We start from the raw sequence: 9,731 nt of genomic DNA on the forward strand, positions 1-9,731 counted from the left end.
TCTTCCCCATGTTCCACCGGTCAGAGCAGTTGAGTCTCTCCCAGGTTCAAGAGGGAACTAGACTCCACCTCCTGATGGGAGTGGCAGCATTCTTTTTTTTTTGGTTTTTCTCCGGTACCGGGAACCAAACTCATGACCTTGCGCTTGCCAGGCAGGCGCTTTGCCACTGAGCTAAATCCCCAGCCCCTGGGTGCCTTTAATGATGACTTAAGAATGAATATAATCAAGGAATTTTAAGACGCCTATATAAATTTGAAAATTCGAAATAATTTCTTATCAAAAATTAAACCCAATACATACAAGTGTTTGACTTCTTTGTAAGTTAAGGACTGTATTTATAGTTCTTATGTTTGAATTACTCCTGTGAACTGAAAAACAAGATTTTATTTTTCTCCATCAGTTATTCCATAGTCAACACTACAAAGTCACCATTGTATTTTTAATTGAGGGTTTCTGAGTTTCCTGCATTACAGTTCGTTTGGAATCCATATAGTTCTCTATGTCAGTCTTACTCCAGGGGATAGTCTCATTTTCTGGAACTTCTGAAACTTGCGAACCGTATTTCCTCCTGAGGTTTTACAGTTATCTTCTTTTGAGCTACCAAGTGAAAATATTGAAAACTCATAGTAATAGTAATAAGCCCATTTCTATAGAAATGGTGTAGGTATTATTTAATCAATCTTACTAGATGAGGAACAATTCATGAATGGGTTTTTGAAATTCAATAAGCAGTTCATAAACACTTGAACTGAGAGAGTCTGTTTAAAAAACAAAAACACAAACTGGTAAATACCATGGGAAACAAATAATATCCCACTGAATTCAAAGCAGATGTGAAACATCTCAGTTTTAAACACATCCTGAATGCACTCACAGCAGTGAGAGAGACGAGGTGTGTGACTACATTCATTTTCTCAGGTGGTTTATAAAACCAGCTCTCTGAGCACAAATCAAGAAGACGAGTCCTAAAAACTGTTTAAGGCCACAGCAGCATCATTATAACCCACATACAGTCTCCCTGGGCACTTTCTAAGAAGGTCAACATTCCTTGTGATATTTGTTAATAACTGTCCGTGTTGTTTTATTGTCACACTTTGTAAGTTGTTGTAAGGTACATTGAAAATGAGGGAATCTCTCTCGGGGCCATTGGAGAGCATGGTACTGGGAGCATCATTCAAATCTGAAGAGTCCTGGAAAAGAAACTAAAGTCACATCCCTTGCATTATCAGTGTACATCTTCAGCCTTCCTCAGATACGTTTTTAATTGCTCTCCTTAAAAGCTTGATGTGAAAGCCTTTGAAGTAAACATCTCTCTACCATTATCCTATTACAAGTGAACAGCCTCTCAATCCTGCCTTGATTTTCAGAGAGGGGGAAAAAAAGCCTTTTAGAAATCATTCTGAAATATAGTTTCTATGAACATTTTCCTGTGGGTGATCTTACTAGCCTATTAGGCATTCGTAATCACACAGAGCTTAAAATATGGGCCTGCAAGCGCGCGAGCACAGTGTGTCATCTCAAGGCTCAGAAGGTAGCTAGCATTCCCAGCGAGCTTATTTCCAGAACTGTAGCTGCACCAGCTCTCCAGGGAGCTGAAACTGCCAGTCCACCCTCCTATCTCCCTTGGAGGACAGAAGGTGGTAGCAACAACCCATGTGGGTAGAAACAGAAATCCAAGACTAGAGGAGGAGGGGAAGGTGGCATACGTGCTGCAGTGGTGGAAAAAATGACACAGCTTGAAGTCAAGGCTGCTTCTGTTCTTGTCCTTAGACCGGTGATGTGTGTAGTTTTCCCCCTCCTTTTTAAATTAGCAAACTAATCCATTCTAAGCACCTGGCTGCCTTGCTCCTAGACCACATCAGTGTCTGTCTCCTTTGATATGTCATTTTTATACAACATAGAAATGCAGTTTCACTGGTTGAAGACATTCACTGGGAGCTTACTGCCTTTTCCCCCACAGAGAAATGAGTGTTGAAAAATACACCTTTGCATCATAATTTCAAGCATTAGAATAATAAGGTGCTGATGTCAACAATAACTAAAGAGCTTAGGCCAAAAAAAAAAAAAAATCACAATCTATTTTCCAAAAGTAACAATTCTAAGAATCCTATTGCTGACATAAAAGTTATGATTAAAATGAAATCATGTGTTACATTAGCTGTGATGTTTCTAGTTTTTCTCTCTCCAAAGGGAAAAGTAATACACAATGTAACATGATTAATTTGGAATGGCATAAATCTCTAATTTTTTGTTGTTGTTGTTGTTGTTTTTTGGTACCAGGAATTGAACTCAAGACCTTATGCTTGCCAGGCAGGCGCTGTGCCGTTGAGCTAAGTCCCCAGCCCCCATAAATCTCTAATTATAAAAATAGATTTTAACTGGTTTGATGAATGTTGAAAATTTTGTTTTAGTGATATATTAGTGTGTTCCTTTGCACATCACGGATGTGTACATCTTTTTTGCTCATGTGAATTCAGCCCAACCACTAGTTCTGTGCCTTGTTGCAATTAGCTGTAAAAGCAGTTCCCAAGGTAGAAGTGGAAGGAGGCAAAGCTGAGTGAAAAGATTGCCCGTTGAATTTCTTAAACACGATCAGAGGCTGTGAACTTTTCCTGCACAAGAATGTGTCCAGCAGTGATACTTTCTAACTGTAGCTGTATTCTTCTCAAGAATAGTCTCCTGTCTTATGTGATTAGCCATTATTTTAGTTCAGTCCACACAGAAAGGAAGATGTGAAAGTTTTAAATGTTCCTGCTTCTTTAGGCTCCTGAAGACATTCACAGAATAGGCAGCTCAGCCAATTCTGTACCTATAGCCTACTACAGAGCCAGATCTGGGTCTACAGCCTAGTTATCTCACACACCTCTTGCCTTCGGCGTCTGCGAAGGCTTACATACAAAAGGCAACAGCAGGCACACAGGAAACAGGACAGGTAAATATAAACATAGAAAGATAGCAAAGTTGAATATACATTTAATTCTTCTAGGACAGTTCCTAATAGAAAAATAATCCAAGTATAAAATTGATGGAATTAAAAAGTAATGATACATAGGAGAAAATATCCAATTATGTGGACATTTCACACTGCTTTTGGAACCTCTTTAGCAGGAGTGTGGGTGTAGGCATCACCTTATTGTATTTTTGATAAACGTCTTTACAAGTTCTACATTTCAAGTATGTTCTAAAGTCTGTGAAAGAGCTGCTATGAAAACTGCTTAGTTTTAAATGTGTGTTCCTGTGGATTTTACCACACATTGCCACTTTTGAAAATAATTAGATTGCTTAATATTGTGAAAATTTATGTTGAGAAATCTCATGAATAAAATTTTCACTAGGATTGCCATTTGATAACATGTGAAATAATGAATCCTAGTACCACATTTCTGTTCTAAAATGGTAACTGCACCTTTCATGAAGACTATTCTAAATGCATAATAAAGATTTAATCATTATTTTAGATAGTCTTTTTTTTTTTTTTTTGCGGTACCGAGGATCAAACTCGCAACCCTGCACTTGCCAGACAGGCGCTTATGTCACTGAGCTATATCCCCAGCCTCATTAGTCTTATTATTTTAGCTACTTTGAGCACCCTAAAACCATTATAAATTCTGGTAAAGCCGACTTGGTTTCAGGCCTACTTCTTCATAAAACATTAACTATGCTCTTAAAACTCAATGATTTCTCCAAATTCACAGAAGATATGGTTCAGCTTTCAGGGAAGTTATCTAATTCTATGATAATATAAGCACTTCTGTAATTTTAGGAAGTAGGATGTGTGTGTGTGTGTGTGTATTAGTATATACTATTAAGTAAGAATATGGAATATAGATTCAGACTGACAAGAAATATACTCTGTGCTCTACCACTTACTTGCTCTGTGAGCCTGACAACTCACATCAAGTCATAAGTGCTTGGTTTTCAGCCTTATAAAATTAAGATGTCAAAAATTTTTCTCAAAGAACTTTCGTAAAGATTTGAGAAACATGGGACTCTGGTATAAAATATGTGTCTCTAGTACATATGAAATGGTATTATTATTAAAAATCAAAAATGAATTTTAAATTGCAGTAGATATAATTATAATCTGAGTAAAGAACATCAGATTAATTGTAAACTCTGTACAGAATGTCACTGTAATGGGTTGAGAAATGATCACAACATCTCTTAACAACCAGTGTACAAGTGTTTAAGATGGTCAGGAACCAATATTATTAAACTTAAAGGGAAAAGATTCTTTGCAAATATATATCTTGCCTAACTGGTCTCTAGTATCAACAGTGGAATTGCCCGAAAATCAGAAAGCTTAAAGAGTTCATACTCAAATAAAAACAAGACTAAGACAGTGTAAAATAATGAAAATTAAGCCAGTTTCAAAAATGATTTCATTTTTCTTCAGTGAGCATAAAAAATTCAGAAGTATTTGAAATGAAGCCATACCTTCCACCATTAAAGAAAGCACAGAGGGGAAAAAAACAGGAGAGCCCAAGAATGACAGAACTTAGAAACTCTTGTTGAAAGTTTTGGTCTTCAGATCAGTAAATCAAATATGAGCTTAGGCAGCACAGGACATTCAATGTACCCACTGTTTCTGCTGTGAAAAAGACAGAGTATGATTAAACTCTCATCCCAGCCAGACCTGCATCAGACTCTGTTCACCCAGTAATGAGTCACTGCTCTGATGCCCGATGGCCCTGGACTGAGCCAAAGCAGTGATTAAGTAGCTCAGAGCTTTGGAGCTGGGGGGAACCTCCGAACTAATTCTCCTTCATGCTTAAATTGGAGCTGATTTTGGAGGACAGCCAGTGATTGCTAGGGATTTGGGAGGAGGGTCTTCTGCAAACCATTCACAGGAGTCATGCCAACAGGCTCTCCACCGAGCAGATGAATTGTGGGCTAGGGAGCTCTTGGGGTAATTTGTTTTTCATACATGGCAAATGTTTTCAAATATAAATTCTTAAGTCTACTTTTAAAATTGACTATATGAAATGAATTTTTATTTAACCTACACTCCAAATGGTCCACAACAAACCTCTACAATAAGAAACATTTCTTTGCTCAACATATGACTATGTTATCCTTTTAAATAAAACATTACTTTTTTTCCCTGGATGCTATATTCTAATACTTAACATTGATTTTATCACATGGGAAAACACTATTGTAATAACCCCAAAAGATCTTTCTAAACTGTTCAATACATTCTCAAATAATTGACCTAGGAGGCTATGGAAGATGCTGGTTAGTTTCATTGCTAGAGTACTGAGTTGATGCTACCAGGGTCACTGGCTCAAATTGTATGTCCAGGGTATCTATGAATATCCATGTGCTGCATACTCAGAAACTGATAGAGCTCAGTTCCACTTGCACACAGTTTCACAACTAATATGAATATTAATGTATCTCATAATTAAGTACATTAAATATATGATAATGACTTTATTCAATATATTACCAATGTGAAGCATTGCTCAAAAGGAATATCTCTAGAGCAGTTAGGAACACAAAATGCATTTATATAGAAAGTGGTCCAGATTCATACATTGGATGCAGGACTTCTGTAGGCTCACAATCAAGAACAGCTTGAACCACCACCCAATTTCAAATGGCTAGTATATATTACTATTATGATAAATACATTTATTAAATGTATCAAGCAAGCCTGTTTATTTTCAGTTGTAAGGTTAACAAAAATATTGTTCTTCCAGTAGAAAGTGGATTATAATAAAATAAACAGTTCATCACACCTAATATCTCCTTTCTGATACTGTGTGTCTCTCAGAACTTTAAGGCTTGTGTTCCTCCAATTGGATTCAAGGCGCCTTGTGCAGCAGTTCAACAGTGTTAGACATAGCAGTGAATTCAAATAAGAATTCATCCTCTGGAATCCACATGCCACTTATCTCATTTGAAGAAAAGGTGAAATTCTCTGAGTCATGATTTTCTTTTTTGGTAAAGCAGTTTGGAAACTGTAAGGTATTTTTAAAGGAAGTACTGTGAGAGTACACCCTGAATTTCCGCATGTCTAGCACAGTTTCAAATACCTAATCAGTGGGTACTGATTGAAGTATCATATTTTTTTATTTTTTAAGTTGCATATTTAAAATTCCCTTTTATAGTTGTGTTTACCTTTAAAAAATCAAGATAAATGTTATGTAGATGGTTAATATAGTCCAACATAGAATAATATTGTTAAAAAAGCTTAAAGGAAAATGTATTTGAGTGATGATTAAAAATTAAAGATTTGTTTTATCAGCTACACTCTTAAAGTTTTTAAAGCCATATAATCACTATTTTACTTTTTTGGGAACAAGTGATGTGGCAACCACAAAAAGCTAAAAATAAAAGTCTAATTAAATCATTAATAAACTTCATGAACAGATTTTACTTTTTTCTTGAACGTCATTCACCATCGATTTTTGTATAGCAAATCATCTCTTTCAATAAATTTGCATGTTTTAGATCAATTACTATTTCTGTCCCCTTAGCTTTTTAACAGAAGGGTTAACCTTAATCAGCAGAAATGTATTTATTAAAATGATTATTAACTATTTCCTCAAGTTTTTAGCTGTCTATAACAACTCCAAAATGGGAAACAGAGAGAAATTTATTCATCTCTAGTTGGATGGTATAATATAGAATTAATCTGAAATTAAATATCACATCTGGAATGCAACATATCATATATAATATATGAAAGATTTTCATTCAAATCAAAATGTACAAAAATTGCAACTGTGAATATATAACTAAATTTAATGTCATAGTTACTTTTCTCTTGTTGCTAAAACAAAATATCCAACTCCTAAAGTTAAAGGCAGAAAGATTTATTTTGGCTCACAGTCTGTAGAGGTTTCAGTCCATAACTGGCTAGCTGTGAGAAAGTGTGGCATAGCAGAGCATTATCACAGAGGAAAAACAGTTCACAGCAGGTAGAAGGCAGCAAAAACAGAAAACAGCAAGACACCAGCAACCCCAGCATCCCTCTTTCTGTCCCTTATATTCTGTCCAGGCTAACCATCTTTAGGGCAGGTAGCACTCACACCCAGGGAGGGCTTTGCCATTATTCACTCTCAGAACTCTACCAAACCAATCAGTGAGCTAATTCAGTAATCCCACACCGTTAATTTCATCATCACACTCTTCATCCCAGTATCACACACTTTAGATTCAGCCACCTCAGAAAAGCCCCACCAATGAGTACATGGGACATCTAGACACAACCCATAACACTAAGGCTGTTTACTTTGGGGTATAAAACGAATATGAAAAGTATACGCTATCTGAGCTTAGTAAAATGGGGGTGTACTAATAAGTTCTATTGAGACCTTAAATTTATTATTCTAGTTACTTTTCTGTTTTTACTTTGTACAATTTCTCTTTATCCTCTTATATTATTTGTTCAGATGTCTGATTCCATAATACAAGGTATATCTTCCTCACATGTCTACATGTCTTCCTTTGGGGCCTACAATACAGTGGTGGAAAGACAAGTGTTTTGTCTTTTTTTTTTTTTTGCAGAATTGCAAGAGTACAAGACAGGATAATATTTTTTATTTCATCCTTTAAACTTTAATGTGGGTTTTAACTTTTCCAATTTTTATATATTTTTCCTTTGTAAAAGTAATAGATTTTGAAAGGTTGTATAAAATACAAGAACCACTTCATATATTGATAAAACAAAGGTACAAAAGAGCATACTGCACAGACAAGACCCAATTGAGCATGAGTTTGAACTATAATCTTAGCTGACATTTATCTAAAATTGTCTCCTACTTTGTCATTACACTATTACAGGTACAAGTTTGAGTGGCCCATAAATCAGGAGTTCTCTAATTCTGTCTGAAAAATCAAGGCTGATGTATTTAAATTTATCTGAAGTCTCAAGGACCTCAGAAAATGGATTATTAAATGGAGATATATGGTTCTCTAAGAAGTGGCAGACATCACACTATGGTCCATAAAAGCTCCACACTTGCTGCAATTTTGTAGTTTATCAAGGTTCTCTTTCACAGCAGAAGGTATTAAAAATAAAACATTCATTTTATTAAAAAAATGCAACCCATCCTGTTTCACTCATACAAAATTTCTCATAAATGATGTTGAGAATCTTTCTAAGAGAATGTTAACAACTTTTCTGTGAAAGATTCCATTCAAAAAGTCTACACAGAAGGTTTAGAGATGGTTTTGTCTTTGCATAGACACGTGATTCTGTGTGGTTATGTAAATTTTCTATCCTTCGTGTGGACCAGTGCCAGACCCCTGTCTCTCAATTTACTGCTCTAATAGTATTTTCTCATCCAGCATGCATGGATGTAGGAGGAAAATGATGTATGTTCACATATATTAAGTTACTGCTATTCTTTATTGTATTTATATCTCTAAATGTTTTCACTTTAGAAACAAAAGATTTAGGTCTTTTAAATACAACTGAAAACAAACCAAGGATTACAAAACTCTTAAGCCAAAAACATATTTGAGCTTGATAATGTATTTATATGTCTTTATGATTTCTCTGTTACCTGATATATTTTTCTGAAATTTTGATCAAAATTTATTATCTCTCCTGTTACATAAGATTAATACAAACAGTAATTTCAGAAGCTGTGCAATTCATTTAGTATCACAGTGAAAATAAAATTACTAACTTCAAAGCTTCTAGAAGGCATTACTTTTTCTCCTACTCCTCATTGTACCTTTAAATCCTCAGTCCATAATTTCTTCTTTTGTAGGAAAATATAATTTAAGCTTAGTTATCAAGATCATCTACTAAAATAAATATGTTGGTAAAATAAATATACTTTTTTAAATCAAAATTATTGGAAAGATGAAATTATAGAGTATACAAAGATTACTTCTAATAAAATTGCTTTTTAATAAAATTACTAATAAATTATTTTCACAAAAATATATGAACTAAACTGCTTGTAGTAATCTTTTGTAGAAGTGAGACAGTCTTAGTGTTCACTTTGTAAGTACGGGTTTGACTCTCAGCAAATGGTACTCCCCAGGGGAAGGTCTAAGGAGTCTTCTCATAGTCAAAGTTCCTCTCTAATCTTCTCCTCCAGTCATTTAACCTTCAAAGTCACCAAGTATTACGGCTTATATCTAGATTCTGCCAAAGCCTCATGCGCTCATAGTTGGGGCTGTTTGGAGTTGGCTGGATCTAGGGTTTGAGATACAGAGATTAACCATGTGTGGTACTGAATTAGTCCGCTGATTGTTTTAGTATAGCTCTGGGTATGGGTAATGGGAAGGCCCGCCCTGGGAGGGGCCCACATCACCCAAAAGCCTTGTCGCCTGGATGAAATAAAAAGGAAAGGGAGGCTTGCTTCACTGCCACTACTTCTGCTGCTTCTTTGTTCCTTACTGCTTTGCCTCCCCGTGTCTGCACACCATAAACTGTTGTTCCTCCTTTGTGATGCCCTTCTGCAATGCCACCCTGGGACCAGCTGACTATGGACTAAAACCTCTACAGACTATCAGCTGAGATTTGGCATGGTAGCACATGCCTGTAATCCCATCAGTGGGGAGGCTGGAAAAGAAGAATTGCTCAGAGTTCTTAAATCAGCCTGGGCTATTAAGTGAATTCAAGGATAGCTTGAACTGCATAGTGAAAGCCTGTCTCAAAAGTAAAGTGAACTGAAAGAAACATTTCCTCCTTTAACTTGGGAGTGTTGTGTTTCACTGATGAGTAAGTCACCTAATTATGCCAAGTATTCATATGTGAAAAA

Source organism: Chinchilla lanigera, unplaced genomic scaffold (genome assembly GCF_000276665.1).
Source record: "Chinchilla lanigera isolate Chin_1 unplaced genomic scaffold, ChiLan1.0 scaffold00004, whole genome shotgun sequence".
NCBI classification, from domain to species: Eukaryota; Metazoa; Chordata; class Mammalia; order Rodentia; family Chinchillidae; genus Chinchilla; species Chinchilla lanigera.